Below are 25,021 nucleotides of genomic sequence, written 5' to 3'. Positions count from 1 at the left end.
GCATGATGGGGTCTTTGGCTTCAGCCCTGCATGTTGCCCTGAAAATGCCTAATGTAAAAAAATGATTGCACAAAAATCCTTAGCTATATCAAATGTATTTATATAGCCCGTCTTACATCAGCTGATATCTCAGAGTGCTGTACAGAAACCCAGCCTAAAACCCCAAACAGCAAGCAATGCAGGTGTAGAAACACGGCGGCTAGGAAAAACTCCCTAGAAATGCCAAAACCTAGGAAGAAACCTAGAGAGGAACCAGGCTATGAGGGGTGGCCAGTCCTCTTCTGGCTGTGCCGGGTGGAGATCATAACAGAACATGGCCAAAATGTTAAAATGTTCATAAATGACCAGCATGGTCAAATAATAATAATCACAGTAGTTGTCGAGGGTGCAGCAAGTCAGCACCTCAGGAGTAAATGTCAGTTGGCTTTTCATAGCCGATCATTAAGAGTATCTCTACCGCTCCTGCGGTCTCTAGAGAGTTGAAAACAGCAGGTCTGGGACACGTAGCACGTCCGGTGAACAGGTCAGGGTTCCTTAGCCGCAGGCAGAACAGTTGAAACTGGAGCAGCAGCACGGCCAGGTGGACTGGGGACAGCAAGGAGTCATCATGCCAGGTAGTCCTGGGGCATGGTTCTAGGGCTCAGGTCCTCCGAGAGAGAGAAAGACAGAGAGAAAGAGAGAATCAGAGAGAGCATACTTAAATTCACACAGGACACCGAATAAGACAGGAGAAGTACTCTAGATATAACCAACTGACCCTAGCCCCCCGACACATAAACTACTGCAGCATAAATACTGGAGGCTGAGACAGGAGGGGTCAGGAGACACTGTGGCCCCATTCGATGATACCCCCAGACAGGGCCAAACAGGAAGGATATAACCCCACCCACTTTGCCAAAGCACAGCCCCCACACCACTAGAGGGATACTTCAACCACCAACTTACCATCCTGAGACAAGGCCGAGTATAGCCCACAAAGATCTCCGCCACGGCAAGGGGGGGCGCCAACCCAGACAGGAAGATCACGTCAGTGACTCAACCCACTCAAGTGACGCACCCCTCCTAGGGACGGCATGAAATTACTCCTTATGTCATTGAAACTATAAACTAGGGTCTGAAAATGTGGAGAGGATTACCAAAAATGTGCTTGGTAAAATGCTGAAATGGTATAACGGCAGATGTCCTCCTCTTCGTCTGATGAGGAGGTGTAGCAGGGATCGGACCAAAACGCAACGTGGTTAGTGTTCATCATGTTTAATAATGAAAATCAACGTACAAACTACAAAAACAACAAATGTGAAAAACCGAAACAGTCCCATCTGGTGCATAGACACAAAGACAGAAGACAACCACCCACAAACCCCAACACAAAAAAGGCTACCTAAATATGGTTCCCAATCAGAGACAATTACTAACACCTGCCTCTGATTGAGAACCATATCAGGCCAAACATAGAAACGTGAAAACTAGACACACAACATAGAATGCCAACATAGAATGCCCACTCAGCTCACGTCCTGACCAACACTAAAACAAAGAAAACACAAAAGAACTATGGTCAGAACGTGACAAATGGGGATAATCTCACCTCTGATTGAATGCCTGATCAAAATTACCCCCAAAAAGAATATAACATAGGCTTAGCCAAATTTTATTTCATTTTATTTTTGTATTTTTTATTTCACCTTTATTTTACCAGGTAGGCCAGTTGAGAACAAGTTTTCATTTACAACTGTGACCTGGCCAAGATAAAGCAAAGCAGTGCGACAAAAACAACGACAGAGTTACAAATGGGATAAACAAACGTACAGTCAATAACACAAAAGAAAAAAAAATCTGTATACAGTGTGTGCAAATTAAGTAAGGAGGTAAGGCAATAAATAGGCCAATAGTCGCAAAATAATTACAACTTCGCAATTTACACTGGAGTGATATATGTGCAGATGAGGATGTGCAAATACAAATACTGGTATGCAAAAAAAGCAGAAAAACAAAAACAAATATGGGGATGAGGTAGGCAGTTGGTTGGATGGTCTATTTATAGATGGGCTGTGTACAGCTGCAGCGATCGGTAAGCTGCTCTGACAGCTGATGCTTAAAGTTAGTGAGGGAAACACAAGTCTCCAACTTCAGTGATTTTTGCAATTCGATCCAGTCATTGGCAGCAGAGAACTGGAAGGAAAGGCGGCCAAAATAGGTGTTAGCTTTGGGGATGACCAGTGAAATATACCTGCTGGAGCGCGTGCTACGAGTGGGTATTGCTATGGTGACCAGTGAGCTGAGATAAGGAGGAACTATACCTAGCAAAGTCTTATAGATTACCTAGAGCCAGTGGGTTTGGCAAAGAATATATAGCAAGACAAAACGGGTGGCACTGTGATAGACTGCTTCCAATTTGCTGCATAAAGTGTTGGTGGCTAATTTGTAAATGACATTGCCGAAGTCAAGAATCGGTAGGATAATCAGTTTTACTAGGGTAAGTTTGGCATGATGAGTGAAGGAGGCTTTGTTGAGAAATAGGAAGCCGATTCTAGATTTAACTTTGGATTGGAGATGCTTAATGTGAGTCTGGAAGGAGAGTTTACAGTCTAGCCAGACACCTAGGTATTTATAGTTGTCCACATATTCTAAGTCAGAACCGTCCAGAGTAGTGATGCTAGTCAGGCGGGCGGATGCGGACAGCGATCGGTTGAAGAGGATGCATTTACTTTTACTAGCATTTAAGATCAGTTGGAGGCCACAGAAAGAGTGTTGTATGGCATTGAAGCTCGTTTCGAGGTTAGTTAAGACAGTGTCCAATGAAGGGCCAGATGTATACCGAATGGTGTCGTCTGCGTAGAGGTGGATCAAAGAATCACCCGCAGCATAAGCGACATCATTGATATATACAGAGAAAAGAGTCAGACCGAGAATTGAACCCTGTGGCACCCCCATAGATACTTCCAGAGGTCCAGACAACAGGCCCTCCGATTTGACACACTGAACTCTCTGAGAAGTAGTTAGTGAACCAGGCGAGGCAGTCATTAGAGAAACCAAGGCTGTTGAGTCTGCCGATAAGAATACAGTGATTGACAGAGTCAAAAGCCTTGTGGGGGGGGCTTGGGCCAGTTGCTGCGTGGGGTGCAGAGCTGTTGGCCGGGGTTGGGGTAGCCAGATGGAAAGCATGGCCAGCCATAGAGAAATGCTTATTGAATTTCTCGATTATCGTGGATTCATCAGTGGTGACAGTGTTTCCTACTCTCAGTGCAGTGGGCAGCTGGGAGGAGGTACTCGTATTCCCATGGACTTTAGTGTCCCAAAACTTTTTGGAATTAGTGCTGCAGGATGCAATTTTCTGTTTGAAAAAGCTGAATGTTGAAATTAAAACATGAAAACAGAAAACAAAATGAAAATAGAAAGCAGACAAATTCTAATTAAGTGGTGACCTTTCTGCTGTTTGTCTTTACAATCAATGATCAACAACCTGTAGATCTGATTATGGTAATAGGGCTTTTATAAGGCTGGAGGAAAAAATATACTCTATGAAAATAATTTCAGTCAATGATGGGATGGGGCAGGGCAATATCTTACAGACAGGCCTCGGGCTGAAAGATCCTGACATAGCAGGCTCTCTCGTTCTAGTTCGCTCACACTAACCCCCCCCCCCCCCCCCCCCCCCCCCCCCTCAACATTGACAACACAGATGCACAGCACACACTCAATTGCACATTGGGTTCCACTGCCTGTTCGGATTCAGAGAGCCAGGCTTATGAATGGGGGGTTTCAGCGGGCATGCTTCCAGGGCATTGCTGTGCAGTGATGTGCTCATCCAGACCTCAGTTCCTTACACATGCCATGCAGAGCAGAAGTAGACCGTCGTACTTTAACGGCAAAATAAACACATGGACAACCACACGAGCGACAGAACATACGATACAAGGTTCCCTCTTTTCTCCCACAGCTTTGGCCCACCTTGTATCATTTGGGTCTTGCAGGACATTTCAAATAGACTAGTGCTATCTTCAGGTCTGTTTTCCACCATTGTCATCCTCAGTGAGCATAACATTGTAATACTTAAAACTGTAAGCACCTAGGATTACAGGGGCAAGGACGTGACTTAGATTGGAATTATTTTTCTTCATGCATTTCTCCTCTAACATTTTGTTCCTATTCTTTCTCCATAGACCATCAGAATATACTGAGTGTACAAAACATTAAGAACAGCCTGGAATTGAACCAGGGTCTGTAGTGACACCTCTGTCACTGAGATACAGTGCCTTAGACCGCTGCATCACTCAGGAGCTCCATGAATCAGATTGTTCTGAAATAATTTATGTAGTTAGAAACAGACAATATTAGCATTGAAATGTTATTTGATCTCTGAGAATTAGTCAACTGACTAGTTGATGAATGCTGGGTTCCACATAAAAAGAGCAACAAATAAGTTATTATGGCTGTTGGATCATTTTGCTCTGATAATGGAGGAGAGGGAATGTTTTCCAGGCGTAGCAGTACCACACTGATTTGCCATCAACATCCTCTCTCTTGTTAGGATGTAATAGGAGGCTTTTCCCATCGATCTGACAGCGAAGGAAAAACTTTCATCCCACTGTTCTGAGGGACAAACATGTGGCTGATGAGAGGCAAGTAATCTGTCCGTCTTTGGCAAAACCATTAATATTCAGTCCAATAAAATGGTCAAAAGCCACCTACAGACCCCACGCCAATCACACCCACTGTACAGTATCAGTTCTCCATGTCTGACAAGTAGTAGGGAGATGCATCTTCATCAAATGTAATGTATTCCTTGTGAATCTGATGATGTTAAATTAGCCATTTAATAAGTCAATTTCATAATATACCATTAGCTCACTAGATGCCACTGTTCCTGCAACAACATTTTTGTCATTTAACAGACACTCTTATCCAGCGCGATTTACAGGGGAAATTAGGATTAAGTGTCTTACTGACGTGCACATCAGCTCTGGGATTTGAACCATTAACCTTTTGGTTACGGGCCCACTGCTCTTAACCACTAGCCTACCACCTGTTATACAGTTCTCTGGTCTTTTCTGTTTTACCATTGAACACTATTAGAGACCATAACATTTGAAACCATTAGAACTGCTGTAGCCTAAAGGTTTGGTTGTTCACCAGGAATGGTCTAACTAATCCAGACCTTTTTTGAAGGGAATAAAGCACACACATATGGTCTGTTTCCTGGACACGGATTATAAGCCTAAGAGAATGATGAACGACATTGCTTTCATGGAGGACTGGCTTGATTGTGAAGATGACCACATTATTTATTTTCATCATGACCAAAAGCTATTGGTTTCCTGTTGTGATCTTTTTCATAAGCTCAGGAGACCAGCAAAATGGATAAAAGGTTGTAGCGGTAGCAGGAACAGCAGCATCTAGTGGGTAAAACCTGGGACTTTCACACTAATTTACGGTAAATATTGTAAGCAACTTCAATTTACAACATTAACAATGTCTACACTGTATTTCTGATCAATTTGATATTTTAATGGACAAAATATTAGCTTTCTTTCATAAACAAGGACATTTCTAAGTGACCCCCAAAAGTTGTTTATTTTTGGTATCTGCACTTTACTACTTTTATTTTTGACTACTTTTACTTCACTACATTCCTCCAGAAATAATGTACTTTTTGCTCCATACATTTTCCCTGACACCCAAAAGTACTTGTTACATTTTGAATGCTTTGCAGGACAGGAAAATGGTCCAATTCACACACTTATCAAGATAATATACTGGTCATCCCTACAGCCTTTGATCTGGCAGACTCACTAAACACAAATACATTACTTGTAAATTATGTCTGAGTTTTGGAGTATGCACCTGGCTGTCCGTAAATGGTGCCATCTGGTTTGCTTAATATAAATTATTTGAAATTATTTATACTTTTACTTTTGATACTTAAGTACATTTTATCAATTACATTTATTTTGATATTTAAGTATACATAAAATTAAATACTTTTAGACTTTTACTCAAGTAGTATTTTACTGGGTGACTTTCACTTTTACTTGAGTTATTTTCCATTAACGTGTCTTTTACTTTTACGTAAGTATGACAATTGGGTACTTTTTCCACCACTGGGCGAGAGTGATGGTTCCAGAGTGTTAATCATTGACCCTGTGACATCACGTCCTTCTACACAGCAGGCAGACCCCAGGCAGGCAGAGGAAGGAAGGCAGCTGATAGCTGCTGCCAGCTAATTGGCACAGTGAAACATGGCCGTTGTCTATTTGTCAGGTAGCAACGCTGTTCCCCCTCGCTGCCATAGACACACAGCCATTCATTAGAGACAGGCAGCCCATACCCCACTCCTATTGGTCGCTTTACATTGGTGTAGCCTCTGTGTTGCCATGTGGCTGCTCTAACACTGGAAGGGAATGCATCTCGTGGTATAGAGAGAATATTTATCAGCTTTTTATAAAGACTTATGGGTATATGTTTCTAGAGAATGTAGGTGTAACCGATGTGAAATGGCTAGCTAGTTAGGGGGGTGCGCGCCAATAGCGTTTCAATCGGTAAAGTCACTCACTCTGAGACCTTGAAGTAGCTGTTCCCCTTGCTCTGTGGAGCGATGGGTAACGATGCTTCGAGGGTGGCTGTTGTTGATGTGTGCAGAGGGTCCCTGGTTCGGGGCGAGGAGAGGGACGGAAGCTATACTGTTATATTGGTTACACCATCGCTCTCTATATATAGTGGTGTAATATTAATGCCGACATTTGGGTTTGTCAGAGGCGGTATAAAAATAATCAGATGTAGGCTTTTGGAAATAAAATATGTTCCCAGATGGAACGACCTTGTAGAGCACAGCAATTGTTTTTTCATTGCTGTGTGACGTGAGTGTAGGAGCATGTTTATTTCAAGTGGAGTAGAAACCCTTTTCTGCAGCCCTGTGATTTACGGCTGCAACTCTAACCAAGGCCACCTGTCAGTAGCAATGAGGACTTAGTTAGAAACCTAAACAGAAACCCTATCCCATCCTCTTGTATTGTAAGTGTCCAGTTTGTGTCACCATTTAGCCTAAGTCTATTGCTATTCCAGTCGGGGAGAGGTTAAAGGGGTTGACTGTTTAAACTTTAATATTGTACATCACCGTCTAACTCCTAGGGTCACCTGGTGTTCAAACCACACACACAAATCCAATTTCGTTCTCCCGGCTCTCTTTAGCTTCTGAGGTCAATACTCACTCCCACCCCCGCCCACTGCTTCTCTCCTTTCCTCTTCCCTTCACTTCCTCTCTCCCATCCTCCCAGTAACCTCTCTCCCTCACTCCCACCATTTTCCCTTTCTCTCTTCCTAAATATTGAGGTGATCTTTTACTAAGCAGGCTATTTGAGCTGAAGTTGGTGTTTCCGTGTATAGATGTGTACCTTCTCTCTCCCTGTGTTATTGTCCTGCCCTGAGGTGACCTTTTATACTCTAGGATTGCCTGTTGAAAATAGAGACTGACTCAATATGCCTCATACCCCATAGGCCACAACCTCATCTGCCTTCTCTGACCTTTCTTCACTTAACTTTTTTAAATGGCAATTCCAATCTGAGACTCAGATTTTCCACTTTAGAATGTATGCCAAACAAAAGCCAATGCTTGATAAGTTAAATAAACCATACAACTATATGCACAAAGGTGACTTTTTACAATTTACACAGATAATTCTACAAAAATGTTTTTTACTTGAACAACAGTGCAGATGCCAAGTTCTGTAACATAATTACAGTTTGTGCTGTTTTTTCATGTCGTTGCAATGTAAATATTATTTAAAAAATGTACCTTTATTTAACTAAGTGAGTCAGATAAGAACAAATTCTTATTTACAATGAGGGCCAATTGTGTGCCGCCCGGTTGTGATTCAGCTGGCTTCAAAACAGTTGTGATGCATCTAGCACTGAGATTCAGTGCCGTAGACCACTGCGCCACTCTGGAGCCCTCTTTGGTTTTAGTTTGACATACATTTTAAAATGGAAAATCGGAGTCTCTGCTTCATTCTGTTACCATGGAATTGCCCAAAAGATATTGAATCATCCCTTTCATGTTGTCGATTTGATTCACCAGCCCTGTAGGAGACATGAGGTAATATTGGGGAAATCATCCACCAGAACCCATCTTCCCTTCTTCTCTTCCTGTACGACCAGTACTGCTGCTGTCCCCCACTCTTTCTCCTGTGTGTCTGTAGGTGTGATGTGCATAATATGGTTGTGGTGGAGGGAAGCAGAGTTTCATAATTGCAGTCTCCTTCATTGCTAGGCAGATGTTAATGCCTTCCAGAGATGTAGCCTGCTATCAAACATTCCAGCGATCTCGCCTGGTCTTTCCCATTAAATATTGAGCGTGCTGTTCTTTTGATATTTTCCCGAAAAATCTGGGTCTTTTAACACCACAGAGTCCAACTAGTTGCTATGGTGCACATTCTGCAGTATGATAGAAACAGACTTATTTAGCATATAGCATAAAGGCATGTGCATTATGATTAACGAGACGTGGTGTGATCATAACAGCATACAGGAGCTCAAGTCCTTCTGTTCACCTGACTTAGAATTCCTCACAATCAAATGTCGACCGCATTATCTACAAAGGGAATTCTCTTTTGATTATAATCACAGCCGTAAATATTCCCCCCCAAACAGACACATCGATGGCCCTGAACGAACTTTATTTGACTCTATGGAAACTGTAAACCATATATCCTGAGGCTGCATTCATTGTAGCTGGGGATTTTAACAAGGCTAATCTGAAAACAAGACTCCCTAAATTCTATCAGCATATTGATTGCGCAACCAGGGCTGGTAAAACCCTGGATCATTGTTATTCTAACTTCCGCAATGCATATAAGGCCCTCCCCCGCCCTCCCTTCGGAAAAGCTGACCACGACTCCATTTTGTTGCTTCCAGCCTACAGACAGAAACTAAAACAAGAAGCTCCCGCCCTCAGGTCTGTTCAACGCTGGTCCGACCAATCTGATTCCACGCTTCAAGACTGCTTCGATCACGTGGATTGGGATATGCTCCGCATTGCGTCCAACAACAACATTGACGAATACGCTGATTCGGTGAGCGAGTTCATTAGGAAGTGCATCGGCGATGTCGTACCCACATTAACTATTAAAACATTCCCAAACCAGAAACCGTGGATTGAGGGCAGCATTCGCGCAAATGAACCACTGCTTTTAACCAGGGCAAGGTGACCGGAAACATGACTGAATTCAAACAGTGTAGCTATTCCCTCCGCAAGGCAATCAAACAAGCTAAGCGTCAGTATAAAGACAAAGTAGAGTTGCAATGTGGCAGGGTCTACAGTCAATCACGGACTACAAAAAGAAAACAAGCCCCGTCGCAGACCAGGATGTCTTGCTCCCAGACAGACTAAATAACTTTTTTGCTCGCTTTGAGGACAATACAGTGCCACTGACACAGCCCGCTACCAAAACCTGCGGACTCTCCTTCACTGCAGTCAACGTGAGTAAAACATTTAAACGTGTTAACCCTCGCAATCTGTAGGCCCAGACGGCATCCCCGGCCGCGTCCTCAGAGCATGCGCAGACCAGCTGGCTGGTGTGTTTACGGACATATTCAATCAATCCTTATCCCAGTCTGCTGTTCCCACATGCTTCAAGAGTGCCACCATTGTTCCTGTTCCCAAGAAAGCTAAGGTAACTGAGCTAAACGACTACCTCCCCGTAGCACTCACTTCCGTCATCATGAAGTGCTTTGAGAGACTAGTCAAGGACCATATCACCTCCACCCTACCTTACACCCTAGACCCACTCCAATTTGCTTATCGCCCCAATAGGTCCACAGACGATGCAATCGCAACCACACTGCACACTGCCCTAACCCATCTGGACAAGAGGAATACCTATGTGAGAATGCTGTTCATCGACTACAGCTCAGCATTTAACACTATAGTACCCTCCAAACTCGTCATCAAGCTCGAGACCCTGGGTCTCGACCCCGCCCTGTGCAGCTGGGTACTGGACTTCCTGACGGGCCCTCCCAGGAGGTGAGGGTAGGTAACAACATCTCCACCCCGCTGATCCTCAACACTGGAGCCCCACAAGGGTGCGTTCTGAGCCCCCTCCTGTACTCGCTGTTCACCCAAGACTGCGTGGCCATGCACGCCTCCAACTCAATCATCAACTTTGCGGACGATACTACAGTGGTAGGCTTGATTACCAACAACGATGAGACGGCCTACAGGGAGGAGGTGAGGGCCCTTGGAGTGTGGTGTCAGGAAAATAACCTCACACTAAACGTCAACAAAACAAAGGAGATGATTGTGGACTTCAGGAAAAAGCAGAGGGAGCACCCCCCTATCCACATCGACGGGACAGTAGTGGAGAAGGTGGAAAGTTTTAAGTTCCTCGGTGTACACATCACGGACAAACTGAATTGGTCCACCCACACAGACAGCGTTGTGAAGAAGGCGCAGCAGCGCCTCTTCAACCTCAGGAGGCTGAAGAAATTCGGCTTGTCACCAAAAGCACTCACAAACTTCTACAGATGCACAATCGAGAGCATCCTGTCGGGCTGTATCACCGCCTGGTACGGCAACTGCTCCGCCCACAACCGTAATGCTCTCCAGAGGGTAGTGAGGTCTGCACAACGCATCACTGGGGGCAAACTACCTGCCCTCCAGGACACATACACCACCCGATGTCACAGGAATGCCATAAAGATCATCAAGGACAACAACCACCCGAGCCACTGCCTGTTCACCCCGCTATCATCCAGAAGGCGAGGTCAGTACAGGTGCATCAAAGCAGGGACAGAGAGACTGAAAAACAGCTTCTATCTCAAGGCCATCAGACTGTTAAACAGCCACCACTAACATTGAGTGGCTGCCGCCAACATACTGACTCAACTCTAGCCCACTTTAATAATTGAAATTTATGGAATTTGATAAAAAAATGTATCACTAGCCACTTTAAACAATGCCACTTAATATAATGTATATGTATATACTGTACTCTATATCATCTACTGCATCTTGCCATCTTTATGTAATACATGTATCACTAGCCACTTTAAACTATGCCATTTTTATGTTTACATACCCTACATTACTCATCTCATATGTATATACTGTACTCGATACCATCTACTGCATCTTGCCTATGCTGTTCTTTACCATCACTCATTCATATATCTTTATGTACATATTCTTTATCCCTTTACACTTGTGTGTATAAGGTAGTAGTTGTGGAATTGATAGGTTAGATTACTCGTTGGTTATTACTGCATTGCCGGAACTAGAAGCACACACATTTCGCTACACTCGCATTAACATCTGCTAACCATGTGTATGACAAATAAAATTTGATTTGATTTGATGTGATTTTGATCATATTGTTAGTCTATATTAGGAAGCAGAGGCAGTGCTTCCTTTCTAACCATAGTTTATTTTTCATGTATATATGTATGTATGTATGATGTAGCCAGAAATGACCTAATGAGGGGGGAACGGCACCTCCGAGGGGAACGGTGAGGGGAACGGCACCTCCGTACCTTCAGGCTCTGATCAGGCCCTACACCCAAACAAGGGCACTGCGTTCATCCACCTCTGGCCTACTCGCCTCCCTACCTCTGAAGAAGTACAGTTCCCGCTCAGCCCAGTCAAAACTGTTCGCTGCTCTGGCACCCCAATGGTGGAACAAACTCCCTCACGACGCCAGGTCAGCGGAGTCAATCACCACCTTCCGGAGACACCTGAAACCCCACCTCTTTAAGGAATACCTAGGATAGGATAAAGTAATCCTTCTAACCCCCCCCCCCCCCACCCCCTTAAAAGATTTCGATGCACTATTGTAAAGTGGTTGTTCCACTGGATATCATAAGGTGAATGCACCAATTTGTAAGTCGCTCTGGATAAGAGCGTCTGCTAAATGACTTAAATGTAAATGTAATGATCAGGCTGTTACAGCATTCCTTAGAAATGGACTTTCTATACTACGGTCTCTTCCCTATTTTTCATGTATCTTTAATTTCGTATCCCAGTTATTAGCTTAAGTCTTTGATGACATTCTAAGTGGTCTGTCTGTTGCTTGTGTCCTGCAGGTGAGGCGGTGGCAGCTGGCTCCCTGTTAGATCGAGACAGACAAGGCTGTGGTTACACTGGAGTCCAACGATGATGGTGTCCTGGCCAAAATACTGGTGAGTGAACAGTGTGGGTGCGCGTGTCGCAGCTCTTTGGGCTTCCCACCTCTATAATTGGCAGAACATCACTGATGAGGTGTGCTTCATGACAACTATCTCTCTCTCTCTCTCTTACTGTTTCTCTGCCTCTGTTTAATGTGGAAACATGAATGGTTTTAACAAAGATGGACAGATCAACTGTCTCTCATTAACACTGTGCCACATGTTTGTCCCACCAAACAGTGTGATGAAAGCAGTTTATCATCTGCTGTCAGATCGATCTGGCAGAGATGGAAAACACCTATTACATCCTAACGAGAGAGAGGATGTTGATGGCAACTCAGTGTGGTACTGCTACGGCTGGAAAACACTCCCTCCTTTCCTCCATCCTCTTCATTATCAGAGCTAAATGATCCAGCAGCCATAATTACTTATTTGTTGCCCTTTCTAAGTGGAACCCAACATTCATCGACTAGTTAGGTGACCCGGACTATACACACGCACATACTGTACCCATGCCTGTCTTAAAGCTGATGTCATTGTCCCCTCCAGGCAGTCATCCGTCCAGTGAGTGTCACATCATTCAGAGCAGTGTCCTACTGGCAATTAGCAGTGTAAACCAGGCCGCTTAGCACAGCGCAGCATGCCCATATTGTTTTAGCGGTTCAGGTGTTGTCTATGAGTGTACCCTAAATAAAGAGAGGATGGAGCTGGTCTACTCTACCACATGCATATTGGAATTATTTAGATCTTCCAATAGGATTGACTGGACCACGTTATCACTAACAGCAGGTGAAGTGATCTCTCTCATTTACGTACTTTCAATTATTATAATAGGTCTCTCCCTCGCTCATGGCTATAAGGGATCCTGCTTTTGTCAATTTAACGTCAAATTTGACATTTCGTAGCAGGTTAGGAGAACTTAAGCAGCAGGTTAGGAGAACTTAAGCAGCAGATTTTTTAATGTATTTTTTATTTCACCTATATTTTACCAGGTAGGCCAGTTGAGAACAAGTTCTCATTTACAACTGCGACCTGGCCAAGATAAAGCAAAGCAGTGGGACAAAAACAACACAGTTACACATGGGATAAACAAACGTAGGAGGTTAGGAGAACTGAAGCGGCAGGTTAGTAGAACTTAAGTAGCAGGTTAGTAGAACTTAAGCAGCAGGTTAGTAGAACTTAAGTAGCAGGTTAGTAGAACTTAAGCAGCAGGTTAGGAAAACTTAAGCAGCAGGTTAGGAAAACTTAAGCAGCAGGTTAGGAGAACTTAAGCAGCAGGTTAGGAAAACTTAAGCAGCAGGTTAGGAAAACTTAAGCAGCAGGTTAGGAAAACTTAAGCAGCAGGTTAGGAAAACTTAAGCTGCAGGGTAGGAAAACTTAAGCAGCAGGTTAGGAAAACTTAAGCAGCAGGTTAGTAGAACTTAAGCAGCAGGTTAGGAAAATTTAAGCAGCAGGTTAGGAGAACTTAAGCAGCAGGTTAGGAAAACGTAAGCAGCAGGTTAGTAGAACTTAAACAGCAGGTTAGGAAAACTTAAGCAGCAGGTTAGGAAAACTTAAGCAGCAGGTTAGGGAAAGGGTTATCGTTGTAGGCTTGTGTTTTTTAGCCCTTGCTCTATTCCTGTATTGCTCATTCTCTCTCACTCTCATTTTGTATTTTTTATTGCTTTCTCTTTCTCTTAATCTCCCCACTCTCTCCCTCCTTCCGATCCATGTCTCAGCTGGGGATGAGGTCATTTCCATGGCAACGGTCTAGGAGTTGGGGGTAGGGGCTTAGGAGGACTGGGAGCTGGCAGAAAGAGAGAGAGGCAGTGAATTAGATAAGCCCCCCCAGGCTCAGACAGTATCCAGATCAACACCCCACTCCACTCCTGAAAATCCCACCCCTGAACAATACACCCCAGGCCCAACCTCTAGTGGGTGTGTTGGAGAGGAAGCATACCAGTCTCTTGGTGTGTGTGTGTGTGAGGGATGTGTTTCTTGGCTGTGTTGGGCAGGGACAGTATGGTCTCTGCTCTGTGTAGGTCATATCAGAGATTAGCCCACAGTGAGTGTAGTATGGTGGTCTCTAAGTATGTACCCACTAGGATTCTAATTTAGCAGCCAGTTTAATGTGCAGCCTGTGGGGATAGGGCAGGGTATGGGCTAGTCAGGTTGCCTGCATAGCTCCACTGGGGTTATTTATGAGGGTCAGGCCTTGCTGCATACTTCAACCTAGCTCTGATGCTGAGAACATGTATATTTATGATTGGTTATCTCCTGCTAGTGTGCATATGACGCCTGTAAGACTGTTTGATATATCACACTTTTTCTATACGTACAAACATCCTAAATTCTGTTTGAAAGTAGTATTTTAGAATAGTTTCCACACAATATTGATAAATGAGGCACCAGATATTTAGCCTGTGGCTCCAAATATTATACACTTAAAATGAATAGGCAACACTCACCAATAAGCTATCCATCCTCAACAGCTCCCTCCCGTAGGCGTATAGGCCAACATTGCAGTTCTGCAGAATGAACGAGTCATGCGTGCCACCAAATAGGCTGCACATTAATTAAGAGTGGAGGCCTTTTCTGTTCACATATTTGAACTTGTTTTGGGATGGTACTTTTATGGCGATGTGGGTGCTGTGGTGTCTATTGATCCGTTTGTATTTGGGAACCCATTGATGGAAAAGAAACGCCTGTTGACGTCAACCTGTTGTGCGATAGTGTATGAAATTGTATGTTAGTTTGTTTCGCTGATGATTGCATCCAAAACATTGGTTTATTGAGGGCTGTGAGACATGTTCACAATGGAAATAAAATACAATCCAAAAACGATTTTAATTATTACTCTCACAATTTCACACATTTTCAAAATATATTTTCCACATTCTACACTTGACAAACAGTTCCCTTATTCCACCACTTGTCTTACGCGTGGCCATGGCTGTGCATAAATTTACACACACTCTCAAGCATATCAATACATCTATGACTTTGCCACGCATGGTTTACGTACAGATTTGTGCCTACACATGATTGATAAATGAGACCCCCGGAGAGAGGGATGTTACTCATAGAGGAAGTGGGATACGCACCAACACCGATTACAGAACCGCTACCCCACCCTCTACCCTGACCGTATGGCTTCAATATGAAAATCTAATCATGATGCAATCAATCACACCAATACACACACACTGGCAAAAACACAACTAGTATTACTGTGAACCTACAATATGCATGAACACACAAAATGCTGATATGGCACATGTAGACACAAAAACACGCCATACAGTTACCCGCCATGTTGTGGAGTCAACAGAAGTCAGAAATAGCATTATAAATATTCACTTACCTTTGGTGATCCTGATGAGAATGCAATCTCAGGAATCCCAGTTCAACAATAAATGTTTGTTTTGTTCGATAAAGTCCATAATTTATGTCCAAATACCTCCTTTTTGTTCACGGGTTTAGTTCAAAAATCCAAATTCACGACTCGCAGGCCAGACGAAAAGTAAAAAAATTCCATTACAGTTCGTAGAAACATGTCAAACGATGTATAGAATCAATCTTTAGGATGTTTTTAACATAATTCTTCAATAATGTTTCAACCAGAGAATTCCTTTGTCTTTAGAAACAATAAGGAACACAGCTACCTCTCACGGGGGCGTGCCTGAGTGAGCTCATGGCACTTTGTCAGACATCTGGTTGAAACAGCTCTCATTCCCTCATCCTTCACAGTAGAAGCCTGAAACAAGGTTCTAAAGACTGTTGACATCTAGTGGAAGCCTTAGGGAGTGCAATATGACCCCATAGACACTGTATATTGGATAGGCAAACCTACAAACCTCAGATTTCCCACTTCCTGGTTGGATTTTTTGTTAGTTTTCTGCCTGCCATATGAGTTATGTTATATTCACAGACATAATTCAAACAGTTTTAGAAACTTCAGAGTGTTTTCTATCCAAATCTACTAATATTATGGATATCTTAGCTTCCGGGCCTGAGTAGCAGGCAGTTTACTCTGGGCACCTTATTCATCCAAGCTACTCAATACTGCCCCCAGCCACAATAAGTTCATGTACTCATTGATTCTTGAAGAATATAACTATAAATGCCTAATGTACTTCGTTCAACTGTCTTACCCCAAATAAAAACTTGTTTTACTTCAGTGTTTATAAACAAAGTAAATGCAAACACACTGTATAGCCACAAACATGGTTAACCTTTTCCCCTGTGAGTTCCAAATATCTCTAATGGTCACCCCAGTGTGAGTTTCTTTATGCGTGAGATGTCAGAATGCACTCACTGTTACAAAATGTGATTGTTAGGCAACAGGACAGTTAACCCGCGCTGCCCTCAAACCAAGACCCACACTGCCTGCTAATTATCTATAGGCTATATTTAAACTTGGAAATTAATTTCTAACAACAGTTTGAATTGAGATGTGCTCCGCCTCCTCATTAATTTACAAAGAAGTAGCCCATGTCACTGTTGCGGACAATTTGTTTGAGACTTTACTGAACCTGACAAACTTCTCTCATCGATGAGAGCCCAAGCACCTCCTAGTCTTTCCCCAGATCCAGTATTCAGACTGTGTAACATGCCATATGTACAGTGCCTCGGAATGTATTCAGACCCCTTTTTCCACATTTTGTTACGTTATTGCCGTATTCTAAAGTAGTATTAAAAACCCAATTTTTTTTATCATTCTACACACAATACCCGTAATGACAAAGCAAAAACTGGTTTGAATTTTTTTTCTTCTAATTTATCAAACATTTAAATCACAATTACATAAGTATTCAGATCCTTTACTCAGTACTTCATTGAAGCATCTTTGGCAGTGGTTACAGCATTGAGTCTTCTTGGGTATGAGTTTCTTGGGGAGTTTCTCATATTTTCTCTGCAGATCCTCTCAAGCTCTGTCAGGTTGGATAGGGAGCGTTAGTGCACAGCTATTTTCAGGTCTCTCCAGAGATGTTTGATCAGGTTCAAGTCCAGGTTATGGCTGGGCTGCTCAAGGACATTCAGAGACTTGTTCTGAAGCCACACTGTCTTGGCAGTGAGCTTAGGGTCGTTGTCCTGTTGGAAGGTGAACCTTCGGCCCCAGTCTGAGGTCCTGAGCGCTCTGAAGCAGGTTTTCATCAAAGATCTCTCTGTACTTTGCTCTGATCATCTTTGACTTGATCCTGACTAGTCTCCCAGTCCCTGCCGCTGAAATACATCCCCACAGCATGATGCTGACACCACCATGCTTCACCGTAGGGATGGTGCCAGGTTTCCTCCAGACGTGACACTTTGCATTCAGGCCAGAGTTCAATCTTCGTTTCATCAGACCAGAGAATCTTGTTTCTCATGGTCTGAGAGTCTTTAGATGCCTTTTGGCAAACTCCAAGCAGGCTGTCATGTGCATTACTAAGGAGTGACTTCAGCCTGATTGGTGGAGTGCTACAGAGATGGTTGTCCTTCTGAAAGGTTCTCCCATCTCCACAGAGGAACTCTAGAGCTTTGTCAGAGAGACCATTGTGTTCTTGGTCACCTCACTGACCAAGGCCCTTATCCCCCGGTTGCTCAGTTTGGCCAGCGGACAGCTCTAGGAAGAGTCTTGGTAATTTCAAACTTCTTCCATTTAAGAATGATGGAGGCCGCTGTGTTCTTGGGGACCTTCAATGCTGCAGAAATGTTTTGGTACCCTTCGCCAGATATGTCCTTCGACACAATGCTGTCTCGGAGCTCTACAGACAGTTCCTTCATCCTCTTGGCTTGGTTTTTGCTCTGACATGCATTGTCAACTGTGGGACCCTTTTATATAGACGTGTGCCTTTCCAAATCATGTCCAATCATTCAAGGGTTTTAATACAATTTTACTATTTTCTACATTGTAGGGAGATCGAGTAACTCCCTCCCCATGTATTTCAACATTTAATAACTCCCTCCCTATGCATTTCAACATCTAGTAACCCCCTCCCCATGTATTTTAACATCTAGTAACTCCCTCCCCATGCATTTCAACATTTCGTAACTCCATTCCCATGCATTTCAACATCTAGTAACTCCCTCCCCATGCATTTCAACACCTAGTACAAGCCTAAAGGGAGAATCAGAGCAGCCAGTGATCGAAAGGTTAGTAAGACTGGAGGCTCTATCTTCGGCTGGTGCTAAGGAGGCGCAAGTGTCAAATGTTAGTTTGCAATTTTACCATGCAAAAACTGGTGCACTGGCATTTCCAGCCCTAACGACGGGTTTGGCAATTTAACTGACTAACATCAGCTCGCTTGCACTGAGGTGAGAGGGTTATTTGAGGCGTGTCCTTAAAAACAAGTGCAAAAGTGACAATTTCATGCACCGCTAATGGGAAGTTCAGACCTACAAAAGCAGGTTGCGATCTGGGAGGGCTCTTGGTAAACGTATATATATATTTTCCTTTACATATTCTATTCTCATTTATTGATTAATCATCTATTAACTTTTTTATTTACTTTTACATTTGCAAAGTATTTTACTCTTTTTTATGTTTAACTTCTTATGGCTGCAGGGGGCGTATTGAGTAGCCAGATTATATGTGCCCATTTCAAACGGCGTCGTACTCAATTCTTGCTCGTACAATATGCATATTATTATTACTATTGGATAGAAAACACTCTCTAGTGTCTAAAAATGTTTGAATTATTTCTCTGAGTGAAACAGAAATCCTTCTGCAGCACTTTTCCTGACCAGGAAGTGAAATGTCAGAAATCTATGCTCTGTTCAACCTCATGCCTATACATGGGCGTGTGACGAAGGAGTCTACAAACACTTCCTACGCCTTCCCCTGGTTGTCAAGATACGGTGAGAGAAGAAATTTCGTGTCTATCTTGGTCAGAGGTGGAATAAAAGGTCTTTGTTTGACGTGACCGTCCAGTTCCTGTTTCTGGAGCGCACAATGTAACTCCAGCAGGCCACAAAAGTGCATGTGTCAGCATATGGTCTCACAAGGGCTCTGAGGATCTCATCTCGGTACCTAATGGCAGTCAGGCAACCTCTGGCGAGCACATGGAGGGCTGTGCGGCCCCACAAAGAAATGCCACCCCACACCATGACTGACCCACCGCCAAACCGGTCATGCTGGAGGATGTTGCAGGCAGCAGAACGTTCTCCACGGCGTCTACAGACTCTGTCACGTCGGTCACATGTGCTCATGTGCTCAGTGTGAACCTGCTTTCATCTGTGAAGAGCACAATTCGCCAGAGGCGAATTTGCCAATCTTGGTGTTCTCTGGCAAATGCCAAACGTCCTGCACGGTGTTGGGCTGTAAGCACAACCCCCACCTGTGGACGTCGGGCCCTCATACCACCCTCATGGAGTCTGTTTCTGACCGTTTGAGCAGACACATGCACATTTGTGGCCTGCTGGAGGTCATTTTGCAGGGCTCTGGCAGTGCTCCTCCTTGCACAAAGGCGGAGGTAGCGGTCCTGCTGCTGGGTTGTTGCCCTCCTACGGCCTCCACCACGTCTCCTGATGTACTGGCCTGTCTCCTGGTAGCGCCTCCATGCTCTGGACACTACGCTGACAGACACAGCAAACCTTCTTGCCACAGCTCGCATTGATGTGCCATCCTGGATGAGCTGCACTACCTGAGCCACTTGTGTGGGTTGTAGACTCCGTCTCATGCTACCACTAGAGTGAGAGCACCGCCAGCATTCAAAAGTGACCAAAACATCAGCCAGGAAGCATAGGAACTGAGAAGTGGTCTGTGGTCACCACCTGCAGAATCACTCCTTTATTGGGGGTGTCTTGCTAATTGCCTATAATTTCCACCTTTTGTCTATTCCATTTGTACAACAGCATGTGAAATTTATTGTCAATCAGTGTTGCTTCCTAAGTGGACAGTTTGATTTCACAGAAGTGTGATTGACTTGGAGTTACATTGTGTTGTTTAAGTGTTCCCTTTATTTTTTTGAGCAGTGTATATCTGCTCCATTCAATTATTGTATCCCACTTCTGTAGTCTGCCTTTAATTAATCGAATATTCAATAAATAATAAAAAAAAAATATATATATATATATTTATAATACCACAAAAAGTATTATTATGTATCACATCCGACCGTGATTGGGTGTTCCAATGGGTGGCGCACAATTGGCCCAGCGTTTCTTTCCCTCTAAAAACATAAATCAATGTTTTGGCATTTACAAATATTATTTTGGCCTTTTTTTCAGATTCCAATCACTCACTTTCATTTTTTTAACAGTACAAAAATAAATATAATCATATATAATTAATGGTTATTTTCTGAAATCCATGCATAGCCTACTAAAAATGGTGTCCTCATCCACCTCTTGACCTATCGTTCTTCACTGAAATCAAGGATGTCTTATAATGTAAATGACTAAATGACTCTGAGTGACTGAATGGCTCAGTAGCTGTCCTTTAACAGCCAGATGATGGCAGTGTTTAGCCCCACTGGTGGTGTTTGTGTTGCTTCTCTCACTCTCTCTCTCTATTTTAAATGTGTGCTTATATATGTCTTTACTTCATTGAGGGAGACATCCACACATAAGATGGCATGGCATAATGTGACGAATAAAAAATAAAATGACAGTGGCAAGGGGTGTGTGTGTGTGTGTGTGTGTGTGTGTGTGTGTGTGTGTGTGTGTGTGTGTGTGTGTGTGTGTGTGTGTGTGTGTGTGTGTGTGTGAATTACAGCACCCAGCAGCAGCTTCTTAGGCAGCTGTATTAAATAAGTCTATAAATACCTGGTTGTCTAATTGATGTTTATGGAGAGCCTAATAGTGGGGAGGGAACATCACTGGGCTTTCTCTCTCCCTCACACCCCAGTCACAATCTTTTTTGTGTGACATCAGTATTGTGTAAGACTCTGTGGTTGTACATTTCGTTGTTCACTGCTCAGTATGTGTCCCACATAACATCAAGCTCTAATCTGGAGTAGGAAAAGGCACCATTGTCACAGTGAGAATTGAATAGGTTTATTTTGTAGTACAATAGACTAGCTGCATGTATGTCTATTGGGACAGTGATTGTCAGAGACAGTTTATGATATACTTTGGTGTTGCACTGATCCAATAAAATTAAGATGTATGGATACCTCAACCGCCACCTTTCCCCATCCTCCACTCTGGGTTATAGCAGGATAAACACAAGAACTGCCTCACTGCTCCATCTCTGTCCTTCTTGCTCTCTCTGTTTCTCACTCACTCATACACTCAGTGTCAAAACCTGGCTGCAGTCCTAACCAAACACTCATTACAGCCTGTCAATGTGTAATCATTAGTGGCATATCGTTCTCCACTGCTGTCTTTAGTGGTCCTCATGTTTATAAATCTGTTACAAGGAGAATCATAATAACCCTTTGGGGTATACACGGATAAGATGGCGGTGCTGAGGAGGGCACCCGTCTTGACAGTTCCTGCTCGACTTTGCTTCTTGGACTGAAAACCCACAGGACGGTAGATCTACAGGAAGAGGGTTGGGCAGCCCTGACCTAAGCTAACACCGATGACAAAGAAGAGTAAGGAAAGAGGGAATCCAAGCTAGGCTGAAAAGATGGACTACACAGCCTCTTCCTATTATCCTAATGGCTAATCACTGGAAAGTAAACTTTGTGAACTCAGAAAGGCTTCAATTGATGAAACGGGGCTTATGGAGAATACACTTGACTCTGCTTTTCAACCAGACTGCTTCTCCATATTCTGAATGGATTGATCGACAGCTTGTGGTATGAGTTGGGGGGAGGAGAGGTATGTTTTCTAAAACAATTTTTGATATTACCAACATGTATCCTGCACTACAAGAGGATCCAGCGTGTTTGACCATATATACACAAACATCCATGACCCATACGAGGCCATCCCCCACCCCATTTTGGCCAATCGGATCAAATCTCTCTTCCTACTCCCCACCTACAAGCAGCAACTCGATAGAGCCACCAGCGAAGATTCATCCACCAACCTCCTGAGTGGCGCAGCGGTCTAAGGTGCCACTGCAGCCTATGGTTCAATCCCAGGCTGTGTGACAGCCAGCCGTGACCTGGAGCCCCATAGGATGGCGCATAACTGGCCCAGCATCGTGAGGGTTTGGCCGGGGGGATTTCCTTGGCTCATTGTGCTCTAGTGACCCCTTGTGGTGGGCCGGGCGCCAGCAAGCTGACTTCGGACGTCAGTTGAACGGTGTTTCCTCCGACACAATGGTGCTGCTGGCCTCCGGGTTAAGCGAGCAGTGTGTTAAGAAGCAGCGCAGCTTGGCAGGTCATGTTTCCAAGGACGCATGACACGACATTTGCCTATCCCGAGCCCGTTGAGGAGTTGCCGCGATGGAGAAAAGGGGGGTAGAAAAAGCGGAAAATTCAAAAATGTAATAATAAAATGATTTCACCATCAACATTGAGGAATATTCATCGTCAATCACAAGCATTAGGAAATGTGTTGATGATGTTGTACCCACAATAAAAATCCAGATATACCCCAACCAAAAATGGATGAATGGAGAAATCCGTACCATGCTGAGAGCCCGTGCTGCATTATTCAATGTCAGCAGAACGAACCCTGATGTATTGGTGGCGCACAACGCATACAAGGCAGGCAGGTACAATCTCCGCAAATCCACTAGGGATGCAAAACGATAATACATACTCAAACTTGAATATACTCGTGTTGTATATGGCAAGGACTACAAAATATCGATGCAGTGCCCATCGAAGCCTCCCTCTCAGACGAGCATAACACATTTCATGCTCGCTTCGAGGCAGACAATACCGATCCATCCAGGAAGAATCTCGCTGCTATGGACGACCAGGTGCTTTCACTCTTTGAGGCTGACGTGAGGAAAACTTTCGAGTGAATACTCACAAAGCAGCCAGCCAACATGGCGTCCCTGGCTGCATCCTCGGTGTGTGCTGAACGGCTGGGGGCGTTTTCTCGGACGTTTTCCGGCGCCGACAGAGATGGCCGCCTCGCTTCGCGTTCCTAGGAAACTATGCAGTATTTTGTTTTTTTTGGTGTTATTTCTTACATTGGTACTCAGGTAATCTTAGGTTTCATTACATACAGTCGGGAGGAACTACTGAATATAAGAGCAACGTCAACTCACCATCGTTACAACCAGGAATATGACTCTCCCGAAGAGGATCCTGTGTTTTGCCTTCCACCCAGTACAATGGATCTGATCCCAGCCGGCGACCCTAAACAACGACGCCGTAAAAGGGGCAAACGAGGCGGTCTTCTGGTCAGGCTTCGGAGACAGGCACATTGCGCTCCACTCCCTAGCATACTACTCGCCAATGTCCAGTCTCTTGACAACAAGGTTGATGAAATCTGAGCAAGGGTAACATTCCAGAAAGACATCAGAGACTGTAACGTTCTTTGCTTCACGGAAACATGGCTCACTCGAGAGACGCTAACGGAGTCGGTGCAGCCAGCTGGTTTCTTCACGCATCGCGCCGACAGAAACAAACATCTTTCTGGTAAGAAGAGGGGCGGGGGTGTATGCCTTATGATTAACGAGACGTGGTGTGATCATAACAACATACAGGAACTCAAGTCATTCTGTTCACCTGATTTAGAATTCCTCACAATCAAATGTCGACCGCATTATCTACCAAGGGAATTATCTTAGATTATAATCACAGCCGTATATATTCCCCCCCAAGCAGACACATCGATGGCCCTGAACAAACTTTATCTGACTTTACGTAAACTGGAAACCACACACACTGAGGGGGGGGGGGGGGGGGGGGGGGTTATTCATCGTAGCTGGGGATTTTAACAAGGCTAATCTGTAAACAAAAATCCCTAAATTCTATCAGCATATTGATCGTGCTACCAGGGCTGGTAAAACCTTGGATCATTGTTATACTAACTTCCGCGATGCATATAAGCCCCCCCCCCCCCCCCCCCCCCCCCTCCTTTCGGAAAAGCTGACCACGACTCCATTTTGTTGCTTCCAGCCTACAAACAGAAACTAAAACAGCAAGCTCCCGCGCTCAGGTCTGTTCAACGCTGGTCCGACCAATCTGATTCCACGCTTCAAGACTGCTCCGCATTGCGTCCAACAACAACATTGACGAATATGCTGATTCGGTGAGCGAGTTCATTAGAAAGTGCATTGGCGATGTCGTACCCACAGCGACAATTAAAACATTCCCAAACCAGAAACTGTGGATTGATGGCAGCATTCGCGTGAAACTGAAAGTGCGAACCACTGCTTTTAACCAGGGCAAGGTGACCGGAAACATGACCGAATACAAACAGTGTAGCTATTCCCTCCACAAGGCAATCAAACAAGCTAAGTGCCAGTATAGAGACAAAGTAGAGTCGCAATTCAACAGCTCAGACACAAGAGGTATGTGGCAGGGTCTACAGTCAATCACGGATTACAAAAAGAAAACCAGCCCCGTCACGGACCAGGATGTCTTGCTCCCAGACAGACTAAATAACTTTTTTGCTCGCTTTGAGGACAATACAGTGCCACTGACACGGCCCGCTACCAAAACCTGCGGGCTCTCCTTCACTGCAGCCGAGGTGAGTAAAACATTTAAACGTGTTAACCCTCGCAAGGCTGCAGGCCCAGACGGCATTCCCAGCCACGTCCTCAGAGCATGCGCAGACCAGCTGGCTGGTGTGTTTAAGGACATATTCAATCAATCCTTATCCCAGTCTGCTGTTCCCACATGCTTCAAGAGGGCAACCATTGTTCCTGTTCCCAAGAAAGCTAAGGTAACTGAGCTAAACGAATCCCGCCCCGTAGCACTCACTTCTCGTCATCAAGACGTGCTTTGAGAGACTAGTCAAGGACCATATCACCTCCACCCTACCTGACACCCTAGACCCACTCCAATTTGCTTACCGACCCAATAGGTACACAGACGACGCAATCGCAACC

At 44.2% G+C, this 25,021-nt stretch overlaps 1 pseudogene; it reads left to right on the top strand.

Annotated features, from left to right (window-relative positions):
• Positions 1-4,606: 4,606 nt before the first annotated feature.
• The window catches only part of LOC129862965 (pyruvate dehydrogenase protein X component, mitochondrial-like), a 65,146-nt pseudogene continuing 44,731 nt past the window's right edge, over positions 4,607-25,021 (top strand).

This window comes from Salvelinus fontinalis, chromosome 9, assembly GCF_029448725.1.
Source record: "Salvelinus fontinalis isolate EN_2023a chromosome 9, ASM2944872v1, whole genome shotgun sequence".
Classification (NCBI taxonomy): Eukaryota; Metazoa; Chordata; class Actinopteri; order Salmoniformes; family Salmonidae; genus Salvelinus; species Salvelinus fontinalis.
The sequence above is the reverse complement of the archived record's forward strand: the minus strand, read 5'-3'. Positions and strand labels throughout refer to the sequence as shown.